Source organism: Oncorhynchus clarkii, chromosome 1 (assembly GCF_045791955.1).
Source record: "Oncorhynchus clarkii lewisi isolate Uvic-CL-2024 chromosome 1, UVic_Ocla_1.0, whole genome shotgun sequence".
Classification (NCBI taxonomy): Eukaryota; Metazoa; Chordata; class Actinopteri; order Salmoniformes; family Salmonidae; genus Oncorhynchus; species Oncorhynchus clarkii.
In genome coordinates this window covers 67,484,670-67,500,105 of record NC_092147.1, presented here as the reverse complement: position 1 = coordinate 67,500,105, position 15,436 = coordinate 67,484,670, and the positions used below count along the sequence as shown (strand labels likewise).

At 40.6% G+C, this 15,436-nt stretch overlaps 1 protein-coding gene across 2 annotated transcripts in view; it reads left to right on the top strand.

Annotated features, from left to right (window-relative positions):
- The window catches only part of LOC139416985 (shootin 1), a 74,985-nt gene that overhangs the window by 13,225 nt on the left and 46,324 nt on the right, over positions 1-15,436 (top strand). The window contains exon 1 of one of the 2 annotated variants that reach the window (XM_071166226.1): positions 10,588-10,619. The exons of the other annotated variant lie outside the window; for it this stretch is intronic. The gene's annotated coding sequence lies outside the window, so the exon portion shown is untranslated. Of the gene's footprint in view, positions 1-10,587; positions 10,620-15,436 lie in introns of those variants that run through there. 2 annotated transcript variants of the gene reach the window in all.

Here is a 15,436-nt window from a genome sequence, read left to right as displayed (position 1 = left end):
GATCAGAAAAGTAAATAAAAACAATGTGGAGAGGAGGTAGGTAGATTGGATGGGCTATTTACAGATGGGCTATGTACAGCTGCAGCGATCGGTTAGCTGCTCAGATAGCTGATGTTTAAAGTTAGTGAGGGAAATATAAGTCTCCAGCTTCAGCGATTTTCGCAATTCCAGTCATTGGCAGCAGAGAACGGGTAGGAAAGGCGGGCAAATGAGGATGGGAATGACCAGTGAGATTTACCTGCTGGAGCGCGTGCTACGGGTGGGTGTCGTTATCGTGACCAGTGAGCTGAGATAAGGCGGAGCTTTACCTAGTAAAGACTTATAGATGACCTGGAGCCAGTGGGTCTGGCGACGAATATGTAGCAAGGGCCAGCCAATTAGAGCATACAGGTTGCAGTGGTGGGTGGTATATGGGGCTTTGGTGACAAAACGGATGGCACTGTGATAGATTGCATCCAGTTTGCTGAGTAGAGTGTTGGAGGCTATTTTGTAAATGACATCGCCAAAGTCGAGGATCAGTAGAATAGTCAGTTTTACTAGGGTATGTTTGGTGGTGTGAGTGAAGGAGGCTTTGTTGCGGAATAGAAAGCCGATTCTAGATGTAATTTTGGATTGGAGATGTTCAATCTGAGTCTGGAAGGAGAGTTTACAGTCTAGCCAGACACCTAGATATTTGTAGTTGTCCACATATACTAAGTCAGAACCGTCCAGAGTAGTGATGCTAGTCGGGCGGGCAGGTGCGGGCAGGGAACGGTTGAAAAGCATGCATTTAGTTATACTAGCGCTTAAGAGCAGTTGGAGGCCACGGAAGGAGTGTTGTATGGCATTGAAACTTGTTTGGAGGTTTGTTAACACAGTGTCCAAAGAAGGGCCAGATGTATACAGAATGGTGTCGTCTGCATAGAGGTGGATCAGGGAATCACCCGCAGCAAGAGCAACATCGTTGATATATACAGAGAAAAGAGTCAACCCGAGATTTGAACCCTGTGGTACCCCCATAGTGATTGCCAGAGGTCCGGACAACAGGCCCTCTGATTTGACACACTCTGTCTGAGAAGTAGTTGGTGAACCAGGCGAGACAGTCATTTGAGAAACCAAGGCTGTTGAGTCTGCCGATAAGAATACGGTGATTGACAGAGTCGAAAACCTTGGCTGCACAGTACAATCTTTTATCGATGGTGGTTATCGATGGCTGAGGTGCACCCGTGACCAGCACGGTGACCAGATTGCACAGCGGAGACGGTTCGGTGGAAATTCCAAATAGTCAGTGATCTGTTTATTAACTTGGGTTTCGAAGCAGGGCAGGATGAATATAGGTCTGTAACAGAGTGTCACCCCCTTTGAAGAGGGGGATGACCGCGGCAGCTTACCAATCTTTAGAGATCTCGGAGGATACGAAAGAGAGGTTGAACAGAGGGGTAATTTTAGGAAGAGAGGGTCCAGATTGTCTAGCCCAGCTGATTTGTACTGGTCCATGTTTTGCAGCTCTTTCAGAACATCTGCTATCTGGATTTGGGTGAAGGAGAAGCTGGGGAGCCTTGGGCAAGTAGCTGCGGGGGGTGCGGCGCTGTTGGCCGGGGTAGCCAGGAGGAAAGCATGGCCAGCCGTAGAGAAATGCTTATTGAAATGCTCGATTATTGTGGATTTATCGGTGGTGACAGTGTTACCTAGCCTCAGTGCAGTGGGAAGCTAGGAGGAGGTGCTCTTGTTCTCCACGGACTTTACAGTGTCCCAAAACTTTATGGAGTTAGAGCTACAGGATGAAAATTTCTGTTTGAAAAAGCTTACCTTTGCTTTCCTGACTGACTGCGTGCATTGGTTCCTGACTTCCCTGAACAGTTGCATATCGCGGGGACTATTCGATGCTATTGCAGTCCGCCACAGGATGTTTTTGCGCTGGTCGAGGGCAGTCCGGTCTGGAGGGAACCAAGGGCTATATCTGTTCTTAGTTCTAAATTTTTTGAAAGGGGCATGCTTATGTAAGATGATGAGGAAATTACTTTTAAAGAACGACCAGGCATCCTCGACTGATTGGATGAGGTCAATATCCTTCCAGGATACCCAGGCCAGGTCAATTAGAAAGGCCTGCTCGCAGAAGTGTTTTAGGGAGTGTTTGACAGTGATGAGGGGTGTTCATTTGACCGTGGACCCATAGCGGATGCAGGCAATGAGGTAGTCATCGCTGAGATCCTGATTGAAAACAGCAGAGGTGTATTTGGAAGGCAAGTTGGTCAGGATCATATCTATGAGGGTGCCATGTTTACAGATTTTGGGTTGTACCTGGTGGGTTCCTTGATAATTTGTGTGAGATTGAGGGCATCTAGCTTAGATTGTAGAACTGCCGGGGTGTTAAGCATATCCCAGTTTAGGTCACCTAACAGAATGAACTCTGAAGATAGATGAGGGGCAATCAATTCACATATGGTGTCCAGGGCACAGCTGGGAGCTGAGGGGGGTCTATAACAGGCAGCAACAGTGAGAGACTTATTTCTGGAGAGATTCATTTTTAAAATTAGAAGCTCGAACTGTTTGGGCATAGACCTGGAAAGTATGACAGAACTTTGCAAGCTATCTCTGCAGTAGATTGCAACTCCTCCCCCTTTGGCAGTTCTATCTTGACGGAAAATGTTGTAGTTGGGGATGGAAATCTCAGAATATTTGGTGTCCTTCCTAAGCCAGGATTCATACATCAGGGTTGGCGGAGTGTGCTAAAGCAGTGAGTAAAACACACTTAGGGAGGATGCTTCTGATGTTAACATGCATGAAACCAAAGCTTTTTTGGTTGCAGAAGTCAACAAATGAGAGTGCCTGGGGACATGCAGGGCCTGGGTTAACCTCCACATCACCCGAGGAACAGAGGAGGAGTAGGATGAGGGTACGGTTAAAGCCTATCAAAACTGGTCGTCTAGTGCGTTGGAGACAGAGAATAAATGGAGCAGATTTCTGGGCATGGTAGAATAGATCCATGGCATAATGTACAGGGTATGGTGGGGTGTGGGTACAGTGGAGGTAAACCCAGGCATTTTGTGACGGTAAGAGAGGTTGCATCTCTGGACGTACTAGTTATGCTGGGTGAGATCACCGCATGTCTGGGAGATGGGACAAAGGAGGTATCTGAGGCATATTGAGTGGGACAAAGGGGACTAGTACATACTGTACATTCTTTTGTACGGTACATACTTTTGCACTGTACATTCGGAAAGTATTCAGACCCATTTACATTTTCCGCATTTTATTTAGCCTTATTCTAAAATTGATTTAATTGGCTACAATTTCTGAGGCTGGTAACTAATAAACTTATCCTCTGCAGCAGAGGTAAGTCTGAGTCTACCTTTCCTGTGGCTGTCCTCATGAGAGCCAGTTTCATCATAGTGCTTGATGGTTTTTGAGACTGCTCTTGAAGAAACTTTCAAAGTTCTTGACATTTTCCAGATTGACTGACCTTCATGTCTTAAAATAATGATGTACTGTCATTTCTCTTTTCTTATTTGAGCTGTTCTTGCCATAATATGGACTTGTTGTTTTACCAAATAGGGCTATCTTCTGTATACCACCCCTACCTTGTCACAACACAACTGATTTTCTCAAATGCATTAAGAAGGAAAATAATTCCACCCCAGTTAATTGAAGTGCATTCTAGGTGAGTACCTCATGAAGCTTGGTAGAGAGATTGCAAAGAGTGTGCAAAGCTCTCATCAAGGCAAAGGGTGGAATCTCAAATATAAAATATAAAACACTTTTTTGGTTACTACATACATATGTGTTATTTCAAAGTTTTGATGTAGAAAATAGTAAAAATAAAGAAAAACCTTTGAATGAGTAGGTGTGTCCAAACTTTTGACTAGTACTGTAAATATTCACACAATACAGGTTAGAATCACCTTCGGCAGTGATTACAGCTGTGAGTCTTTCTGGGTAATTCTTCTGGATCGTACAATATTTTCCCATTATTCTTTTCAAAATTCTTCAGGCTCAGTCAAATTGGTTGTTGCTCATTGCTAGACAACCGTTTTCAAGTCTTGTCATAGATTTTCAATCTGATTTGTGTCAAAACTGTAACTTGGCTACTCAGGAACATTCACTGTCCTCTTGGTAAGCAACTCCAGTGTAGATTTGGCCTTGTGCTTTAGGTTATTGTCCTGCTGAAAGGACATCTCTCAGTGTCTGGTAGAAAGCAGAATGAACCAGGTTTTCCTCTAGGATTTTGCCTGTGCTTAGCTCCATTCTATGTATTTATTTTTATCCTGAAAAACTGCCCAGTCCTTAATGATTACAAGCATACCCATAACATGATACATTTATAACTATGCTTGAAAATATGGAGAGGGTACTAAATTTACATTTTAGTCATTTAGCAGTGCAATTATTTCAATCCAGACCTATGTCAGGCTTGGATTCGCAATGGCAGAAGGTTTTTCCCCAGGTGCATGAACAATGAGGATATTTACTGCGATTTCAATGAGAACCTATGGCCAAATGCTCAAGGCATGCTTGATGCAAACTAGTGCCTGCTAAACATTGTTAAACATGATCACACCTTTGATCACACATGGGATGGAAATGATGGTAACTTGATTTTCAGTCAATTTTAATAGGTAGTGCAAATGTATTGCCTAATGTGAAACATGTGAAAAAAGTGTAATATACTGTAATTTACAGTACTCATAATTTACATTCAAAGGGCAATTTTGAAAAATGTATCTTAAATATTTTGCTATTGGTTTTTGCTGGTTGTTAAAATAACTAAATTGAGAAGATATCATCAATATGTTGTGTTTTGGTGATAAAACATATTTTGGATCAATAATTGTGTAGTGAAAGATGTCTACAAACAAAATGAATTCACAATGAAAGATTACAATTTAACACTTGGTGCACTGCAAGTGTTACCAGTTTGGAGTTTTGTACTAAAAGTTTAGAAAATTCACCACATGTGTGAAAATAGTAAAGAATGTAGAACACATGGTACAAATGAATTGTTGTTGACAACAACCACTTGGAAATATTGTACTGTTGTCCAGGGAAAAAGGTGTAAATGTCAAATGATGGGGCTTCCCTTTTTATTGTATTTGCGCATTACTTTCGTGAAGTAACTAGAGCACATTGTAAAACTTTTCCCTCTAAATGTACAGCATCATACTGATAGTATAGTTGCCAGCTAAATACTGTAATTTTGCTTCACACAGGGATGCTGTAACATGTTTTACAGTAAGAAACACAGTGCTGTATTATACAATAGAGCATTATACTGTAAATGAATGAGCCTACTGTAACCATTACACCAACACAGCTGTATTATATAATTACAGTAATTTGCTGGCAACTCCTCTGCCAGTATAATGCTGTAAATTTACAGTACAGCATGTTACCGTAATCTGTTTTACGGTACTAATACTCTTAATGTAATATTTTTTCAGTAATTGTAATGAATGGATTAATGAATAAATTAATTAAATGAATTGAAGATGTTTGTATTGTACTGTAATTGAATGGGATTGGTGCAAGCATATTACAGCATATCAAATATATACACTACTGGTCAAAAGTTTTAGAACACCTACTCATTCAAGGATTTTTCTTTATTTTTACTATTTTTTACATTGTGAAATAGTAGTGAAGACATCAAAACTATGAAATACAGTGCCTTGCAAAAGTATTCATCCCCTTTGATGTTTTTCCTATTTTGTTGCAATTCAACCTGTAATTTAAATTGATTTTTATTTGGATTTCATGTAATGGACATACACAAAATAGTCGAAATTGGTGAAGTGAAATGAAAAACAATAACTTCTTTCAAAAAATAAAAAATAAATATTTACGGAAAAGTGATGCATGCATATGTATTCACCCCCTTTACTTTGAAGCCCCTAAATAAGATCTGGTGCAACCAATTACCTTCAGAAGTCACGTAATTAGTTAGATTGCACACAGGTGGTCTTTATTTAAGTGTCACATGATCTGTCACATGATCTTAATATATATACACATGTTCTGAAAGGCCCCAGAGTCTGCAACACCACTAAGCAAGTGGCACAATGAAGACCACGGTGCTCTCCAAACAGGTCAGGGACAAAGTTATGGAGAAGTACAAATCAGGGTTGGGTTACAAAAACTTTGAACATCCCACGAAGCACCATTAAATCCATTATTAAAAAACTCACGGACCAGGCAAGGAGGGCATTAATCAGAGAGGCAACAAAGAGACCAAAGATAACCCTGAAGGAGCTGCAAAGCTTCACAGCGGAGATTGGAGTATCAGTCCATAGGAACACATTAAGCCGTACACTCCACAGAGCTGGGCTTTACGGAAGTGTGGCCAGAAAAATACATGCTTAAAGAAAAAAAGAAGCAAACATGTTTGGTGTTCTCGAAAAGGCATGTAGGAGACTCCCCAAACATATGGAAGAAGGTACTCTGGTCAGATGTGACTAAAATTGAGCTTTTTTACCATCAAGGAAAAGCTATGTCTGGCGCAAACCCAACATCTCTCATCACCCCGAGAACACCATCCCCACAGTGAAGCATGGTGGTGGCTGCATCATGCTGTGGGGATGTTTGAAAGAATGATGGATGGCGCAAAATACAGAGAAATTCTTGAGGGAAACCTGTTTCAGTTTTCCAGAGATTTGAAACTGGGATGGGGGTTCACCTTCCAGCAGGGCAAAAACCCTAAGCATACTGCTAAAGCAACACAAGTGGTTTAAGGGGAAACATTTAAATGTCTTGGAATGGCCTAGTCAAAGCCCAGACCTCAATCCAATTGAGAATCTGTGGTATGACTTAAAGATTGCTCTACACCAGCGGAACCCATCCAACATGAAGGAGCTGGAGCAGTTTTGCCTTGAAGAATGGGCAAAATCCCAGTGCCAAGCTTATACCCCAAGAGACTTGCAGCTGTAATTGCTGCAAAAGGTGGCTCTACAAAGTATTTAGTTTGCGGGGGTGAATGGTTATGCACGCTCAAGTTTTCAGGTTTTTTGTCTTATTTCTTCTTTGGTTCACAATAAAAAATATTTTGCATCTTTAAAATGGTAGGCATGTTGTGTAAATCAAATGATACAAACCCCCAAAAAATCTATTTTAATTCTAGGTTGTAAGGCAAAAAAATTTGAAAAATGCCAAGGGGGGTGAATACTTTCGCAAGCCACTGTAACACATATGAAATCATGTAGTAACCAAAAAATTGTTAAACAAATCAAAATACATTTTGTAGTTGAGATTATTCAAATAGCCACACTTTGCCTTGATGACACCTTTGCATACTCTTGGCATTCTCTCAACCAGCTTCAAGAGTTAGTCACCCGGAATGCATTTCAATTAACAGTTCATTTGTGGAATTTCTTTCCTTAATGCATTTGAGCCAATCAGTTGTGTTGTGACATGGTAGGGGTGGTATTCAGAATATAGCCCTATTTTGTAAAATACCGAGTCCATATTATGGCAAGAACAGCTCAAATAAGCAAAGAGAAATGGCAGTCCAGGCTATCTCTGCCGCCCCATGAGCCAATCAATTATGTTGTGACAAGGTAGGGGCGGTATACAGAAGATAGCCCTATTTTGTAAAAAATAGTGCTAAACAAAGAGAAATGACAGTCCATCATTACTTTAAGACATGAATGTCAGTCAATACGTAACATTTCAAGAACTTTGAAAGTTTCTTCAAGTGCATTCGCAAAAACCATCAACGCTATGATGAAACTGGCTCTCATGAGGACCACCACAGGAATGGAAGACCCAGAGTTCCCTCTGCTGCAGAGGATACATTCATTAGAGTTACCAGCCTCAGAAATTGCAGACCAAATAAATGCTTCACAGAGTTTAAGTTACAGACACATCTCAACATCAACTGTTCAGAGGAGAGGAATTTCTGCAAAGAAACCACTAATAAAGGACACCAATAAGAAGAAAAGACTTGCTTGGGCCAAGAAACACGAGCAATGGACATAAGACTGGTGGAAATTTGTCCTTTGTTCTGGAGTCCAAATCTGAGATTTTTGGTTCCAACCGCTGTGTCTTTGTGAGATGCAGTGTGGGTGAATGGATGATCTCCTCATGTGTATTTCCCACCGTAAGGCATGGAGGAGGAGGTGTTATGGTGTGGGGGTGCTTTGCTGGTGTCTTTGATTTCTTTAGAATTCAAGGCACACTTAATAAGCATGGCTACCACAGCATTCTGCAGCGATACGCCATCCCATCTGGTTTTGGCTTAGTGGAACTATCATTTGTTTTTCATCAGGATAATGACCCAACACACCACCTAGCTGTGTAACGACTAGAAGGAGAGTGATGGAGTGCCACACCAGATGACCTGGCCTCCACAATTCCCCGAACTGAACCAAATTGAGATGTTTGGGATGAATCGTACAGCAGAGTGAAGGAAAAGCAGCCAACAAGTGCTCAGCATATGTGGGAACTCCTTCAAGACTGTTGGAAAAGCATTCCAAGTGAAGCTGGTTGAGAGAATGCCAAGAGTGTGCAAAGCTGTCATCAAGGCAAAGGGTGGCTATTTGAAGAATCTCACATATAAAATATATTTTGATTTGTTTAACAATTTTTAAAAGTTTTGACCTGTAGTGTATAAATATTTGGACTTTTATATCACTTGCACTTCTCAAAGGCTTCCAAACTTGTAGTGGCTTCAGTGAAAAACAGACTAAGGATATAGCAAACCATTAAAGGTTTGAGGCTTGCTGCAACTCCAATATGTCCCCTATACACATTTAATTGTCGTGGCACTATTACCACATATCAGTTCAATTGTTACAGCATTGTCACTCACGGGTGCAACAAATGTAGCCTCTTACAAGGGACTCCACAAAATATGCTAATGAACCAGAAACAACAATACCATTCACCCACTAGTGCTAAAATGTTTTTGGGCACAAATACAGTAGGTACAGTATTCTGTGGGGTGGAATTACAGTACCATTCTAAATACAGTACTTCTTTAGAGTAATGTATTTTTAAACCAAAGTTTAATTTATCATTTACCAGTTATACCTAAAATCACCAAGAATACATTGCAATTTACGGCTATTTACTGTAAATAATTAATATGGTACATTGCTGTTTTATTGTATAATTCTGCAAAAACAACAAGATATTTTTTACAGTGTACCTATTAGCTGCTAAAAATATTCCACTTCACTGCCGCTTCAAGAAGATATTTACTAAAGTAGTCTGAGCTTCATGCGTCTCACCCAACAGCATGAGGTTGGTGCCTGAAACGGAACATTTTAATCTACAGTAAGCATAAGTTATTATTGTAAAGAAATACAGTATGTTAGAGTAATTTTTACAGGAGGCTTCCAACTAGAGTTTAGAACAGTATTTTTCAGCATTTTGCCCATAATACAGTGCCATCTACAGCATTTATTATGTGAAAGACATTGAAGGTATTTTACTGTTCGTTCTACAGTATTTTACAGTTTACAGAAAAGTTTTACAGTCCAGTGCTTCTCAAACCTCTCCTCAGGGACCCCCAGATGTTTCACAATGTTGTTGTAGCCCTGAACTAGCTCACCTGATTCACTAATCAAGGGCTTGATGACTAAATCAGGTGTGGTAGCTCTGGAATAGATCTCCTAAGGCACCTCCTACCTTCTATGGTTTTGTGATGTGTGTACACCACTTTAGTCTAATGACCAGATCAGAATGAAGTTGTAGACTTGACTTACACCAGGGGTCTTTAAAAAAATGTGCCCAGGGACCCCTTCCCAGGAAAACCTGTGACCCAGGGACCGCCATCATATGTTAGCGAAAAATATGTATTTTCACGTCTTGTCTTATCATCAGGTGAATTAAGAAATAATCAACATTTATAAATGAATAGATTTGGTTGATTGTTTTTCATTATTTTGACCTCCCAACATGACGTGGAAACAACATTGATTCAACCAGTGTGTTCCCAGTGGGTTAACTGTGATTAATATGCCTGATCCCAATTCCATTTTGCAGGCAACCGATCATGAACTTGTTTTCCTACTCACTCATCACTTAGACACTAATATGATGCATCACAGGTGTTTCCCAATAAGTAAACAATGGAATCAGGCCATTGCCTTAATATCAGTCAAGGTGGCTGTGTCATTGGAAGAGGAAGTGTACACTCTAACTTAAGCCTATTAACTAGAAAGGTAACTTCAAACACATTTTTGCTACTACAAGATTCCATATGTGTTATTTCATAGTTTTGATGTCTTGATTATTTTCTCTTCACTATTATTCTACAATGTAGAAAATAGGTTTAAAAATAAAGAAAAAAGTTGAATGAGTAGGTGTTCTAAACATTTTGGCCGGTAGTGTATTTTGTTAGGTTTCAAGTAAAAAGACAGCTTTATTGACCCTCGTGAAAATGTGTTTAATTTTCTTGAGCCCAATGCTGCTTATTTTGCCTGCCAACAGCACACAAGGAAAGCCAGAGAGAAAAAAAGTTCAAGAAAAATCGTAAGCGCTCCAACATTTTGAATTAAAAAGCAATAATAGCGTGAGCCTGCTATTTGTCGCCAGTCAAATCAGATGTTTTGTGTTGATGTTTGCTCAAGGAAGATGAGGGGGCTGTGACTTTGTAATCGTGACCTCTGAAGCGCCGCTGATAGCCTTCCTGCAAGCCTGCCTGAGTATGTAATTTCATACATTCGCTCTCATCAATAGTAGATTATTATCAAAGACTATGATTCTGTGTTATGTATTGTTGATTGCATTTTTAAAATATGCACTTTAAAGGGCATCATCAGAAGATGGAATTGCTGCATTGACTAGGATGTCATTAATGCATGCCTCTTTTATAGCTCTGCTTCCTTTTTCTCCTCACACTTTCCGTCCGAAATCACATCAACAAATGTGCGTAATTTTCATCCATCGTCTTGCCTTAGGCTTCATTATTCTTTACTTAGTGTAGTATGCCTAAATTGGCACAAGGGACGTGTTGATGATTGAACCAAAAAATGTGAACGTTTCATACTGCCAGTTCAATATGGATGGCTTAGTCTGAACTGATCAAATTTGGAGTTTGTAAAGAAAAGGGATACAAAGTCCAGCATGCCATAGGAATGGGGGATGTACTGTAAATAGATGTGTTTCATAAAATACTGTGATTGTGTCTAAAAGCAGACATACATTGTCATCAGGCCTTTCCCCTGGCTCTTTGTATTGAGATGGCTGATTATTGCTTGTGCATCCTTCCCTGATGCCACTTACAGGCACAGTGTGATTGACAGGGAATGAGGAAATCGGACCAAAATTTTATCTGACATATCTTGCGCCACATTTCCTATTATCTGTGCATGACACTTTACTATAATACAACTATAATAGTTTGACTGTAATTGCAGCAGGTTGATGTTTATTGGGATAAGTCTTGTCCTGGAGGCAGAAGCTATATTGTAGAAATGAATGGAAACAAATGGCTTTTTTGTTCTTAAAGGGGTAATCTGCAGCTTGAACAATAACGAACTCCACCAGTAATTTGGTAAACAGATGAGGGATGTGGCTGGAGAAATGTAACTAAACTCATGGACAGAGCTATGGATACAGGGATTGACCATCCATGGTTTCAAAATTATAGTTTGAACCATGTTTTGAGGCTGTACATAGTTTTTTTTACATTTACATTGTTTACCAACAAATTAGTAAAAATAGCTTATATTTGGGTTTCTAATGGGGTACATCTAAGCTCAATGTGTGTGTGTGTGTGTGTGTGTGTGTGTGTGTGTGTGTGTGTGTGTGTGTGTGTGTGCGTGTGTGTGTGTGTGTGTATGTATATATATTATATATACACACACACAGTGGGGCAAAAAAGTATTTAGTCAGCCACCAATTGTGCAAGTTCTCCCACTTAAAAAGATGAGAGAGGCCTGTAATTTTCATCATAGGTACACTTCAACTATGACAGACAAAATGAGGAGAAAAAAAACAGAAAATCACATTGTAGGATTTTTAATGAATTTATTTGCAAATGATGGTGGAAAATAAGTATTTGGTCACCTACAAACAAGCAAGATTTGTGGCTCTCACAGACCTGTAACTTCTTCTTTAAGAGGCTCCTCTGTCCTCCACTCGTTACCTGTATTAATGGCACCTGTTTGAACTTGTTATCAGTATAAAAGACACCTGTCCACAACCTCAAACAGTCACACTCCAAACTCCACTATGGCCAAGACCAAAGAGCTGTCAAAGGACACCAGAAACAAAATTGTAGACCTGCACCAGGCTGGGAAGACTGAATCTGCAGTAGGTAAGCAGCTTGGTTTGAAGAAATCAACTGTAGGAGCAATTATTAGGAAATGGAAGACATACAAGACCACTGATAATCTCCCTCGATCTGGGGCTCCACGCAAGATCTCACCCCGTGGGGTCAAAATGATCACAAGAACGGTGAGCAAAAATCCCAGAACCACACGGGGGTGCCTAGTGAATGACCTGCAGAGAGCTGGGACCAAAGTAACAAAGCCTACCATCAGTAACACACTACGCCGCCAGGGACTCAAATCCTGCAGCGCCAGATGTGTCCCCCTGCTTAAGCCAGTACATGTCCAGGCCCGTCTGAAGTTTGCTAGAGAGCATTTGGATGATCCAGAAGAAGATTGGGAGAATGTCATATGGTCAGATGAAATCAAAATATAACTTTTTGGTAAAAACTCAACTCCTCGTGTTTGGAGGACAAAGAATGCTGAGTTGCATCCAAAGAACACCATACCTACTGTGAAGCATGGGGGTGGAAACATCATGCTTTGGGGCTGTTTTTCTGCAAAGGGACCAGGATGACTGATCCGTGTAAAGGAAAGAATGGGGCCATGTACCGTGGGATTTTGAGTGAAAACCTCCTTCCATCAGCAAGGGCATTGAAGATGAAACGTGGCTGGGTCTTTCAGCATGACAATGATCTCAAACACACCGCCCGGGCAACGAAGGAGTGGCTTCGTAAGATGCATTTCAAGGTCCTGGAGTGGCCTAGCCAGTCTCCAGATCTCAACCCCATAGAAAATCTTTGGAGGGAGTTGAAAGTCCATGTTGTCCAGCAACAGCCCCAAAACATCACTGCTCTAGAGGAGATCTGCATGGAGGAATGGGCCAAAATACCATCAACAGTGTGTGAAAACCTTGTGAAGACTTACAGAAAACGTTTGACCTCTGTCATTGCCAACAAAGGGTATATAACAAAGTATTGAGATAAACTTTTGTTATTGACCAAATACTTATTTTCCACCATAATTTGCAAATAAATTCATAAAAAATCCTACAATGTGATTTTCTGAAATTTTCTTTCTCATTTTGTCTGTCATAGTTGAAGTGTACCTATGAGGAAAATTACAGGCCTCTCTCATCTTTTTAAGTGGGAGAACTTGCACAATTGGTGGCTGACTAAATACTTTTTTGCCCCACTGTATAATTGTTTGGCCATAATGACCATTGTTATGTTTGGAGAAAAAATGGGGAGGCTTGCAAGCCGAAGAACACCATCCCAACCGTGAAGCTTGGGGGTGGCAGCATCATGTTGTGGGGGTGCTTTGCTGCAGGAGGGACTTGTGCACTTTACAAAATAGATGGCATCATGAGGCTGGAAAATGATGTGGATATATTGAAGCAACATCTCAAGACATCAGTCAGGAAGTTATAGCTTGGTCGCAAATTGGTCTTCCAAATGGACAATGACCCCAAGCATACTTCCAAAGTTGTGGCAAAATGGCTTAGGACAACAAAGTCAAGGTATTGGAGTGGCCATCACAAAGCCCTGACCTCATCCTATAGAAAATTTGTGGACAGAACTGAAAAAGCATGTGCGAGCAAGGAGGCCTAGAAACCAGAATCCTTTACACCAGCTCTGTCAGGAAGAATGGGCCAATATTCACCCAAATTATTGTGGGAAGCTTGTGGAAGGCTACCTGTAACATTTGACCCAAGTTAAACAATTTAAAGACAATGCTACCAAATACTAATTGTGTGTATGTAAACTTCTGACCCACTGGGAATGTGATGAAAGAAATAAAAGCTGAAATAAATCATTCTCTCTACTATTATTCTGACATTTCACATTCTTAAAATAAAGTTGTGATCCTAACTGACCTAAGACAGGGAATTTCTACTAGGATTAAATGTCAGGAATTGTGAAAAACTGAGTTTAAATGTATTTGGCTAAGGTGTATGTAAACCTCTGACATCAACTGTATGTGTGTGTGTATATATATATATATACAGTGCCTTGCGAAAGTATTCGGCCCCCTTGAACTTTGCGACCTTTTGCCACATTTCAGGCTTCAAACATAAAGATATAAAACTGTATTTTTTTGTGAAGAATTAACAACAAGTGGGACACAATCATGAAGTGGAACGACATTTATTGGATATTTCAAACTTTTTTAACAAATCAAAAACTGAAAAATTGGGCTTGCAAAATTATTCAGCCCCCTTAAGTTAACTTTGTAGCGCCACCTTTTGCTGCGATTACAGCTGTAAGTCGCTTGGGGTATGTCTCTATCAGTTTTGCACATCGAGAGACTGAAATATTTCCCATTCCTCCTTGCAAAACAGCTCGAGCTCAGTGAGGTTGGATGGAGAGCATTTGTGAACAGCAGTTTTCAGTTCTTTCCACAGATTCTCGATTGGATTCAGGTCTGGACTTTGACTTGGCCATTCTAACACCTGGATATGTTTATTTTTGAACCATTCCATTGTAGATTTTGCTTTATGTTTTGGATCATTGTCTTGTTGGAAGACAAATCTCCGTCCCAGTCTCAGGTCTTTTGCAGACTCCATCAGGTTTTCTTCCAGAATGGTCCTGTATTTGGCTCCATCCATCTTCCCATCAATTTTAACCATCTTCCCTGTCCCTGCTGAAGAAAATCAGGCCCAAACCATGATGCTGCCACCACCATGTTTGACAGTGGGGATGGTGTGTTCAGCTGTGTTGCTTTTACGCCAAACATAACGTTTTGCATTGTTGCCAAAAAGTTCAATTTTGGTTTCATCTGACCAGAGCACCTTCTTCCACATGTTTGGTGTGTCTCCCAGGTGGCTTTTGGCAAACTTTAAACGACACTTTTTATGGATATCTTTAAGAAATGGCTTTCTTCTTGCCACTCTTCCATAAAGGCCAGATTTGTGCAATATACGACTGATTGTTGTCCTATGGACAGAGTCTCCCACCTCAGCTGTAGATCTCTGCAGTTCATCCAGAGTGATCATGGGCCTCTTGGCTGCATCTCTGATCAGTCTTCTCCTTGTATGAGCTGAAAGTTTAGAGGGACGGTCAGGTCTTGGTAGATTTGCAGTGGTCTGATACTCCTTCCATTTCAATATTATCGCTTGCACAGTGCTCCTTGGGATGTTTAAAGCTTGGGAAATCTTTTTGTATCCAAATCCGGCTTTAAACTTCTTCACAACAGTATCTCGGACCTGCCTGGTGTGTTCCTTGTTCTTCATGATGCTCTCTGCGCTT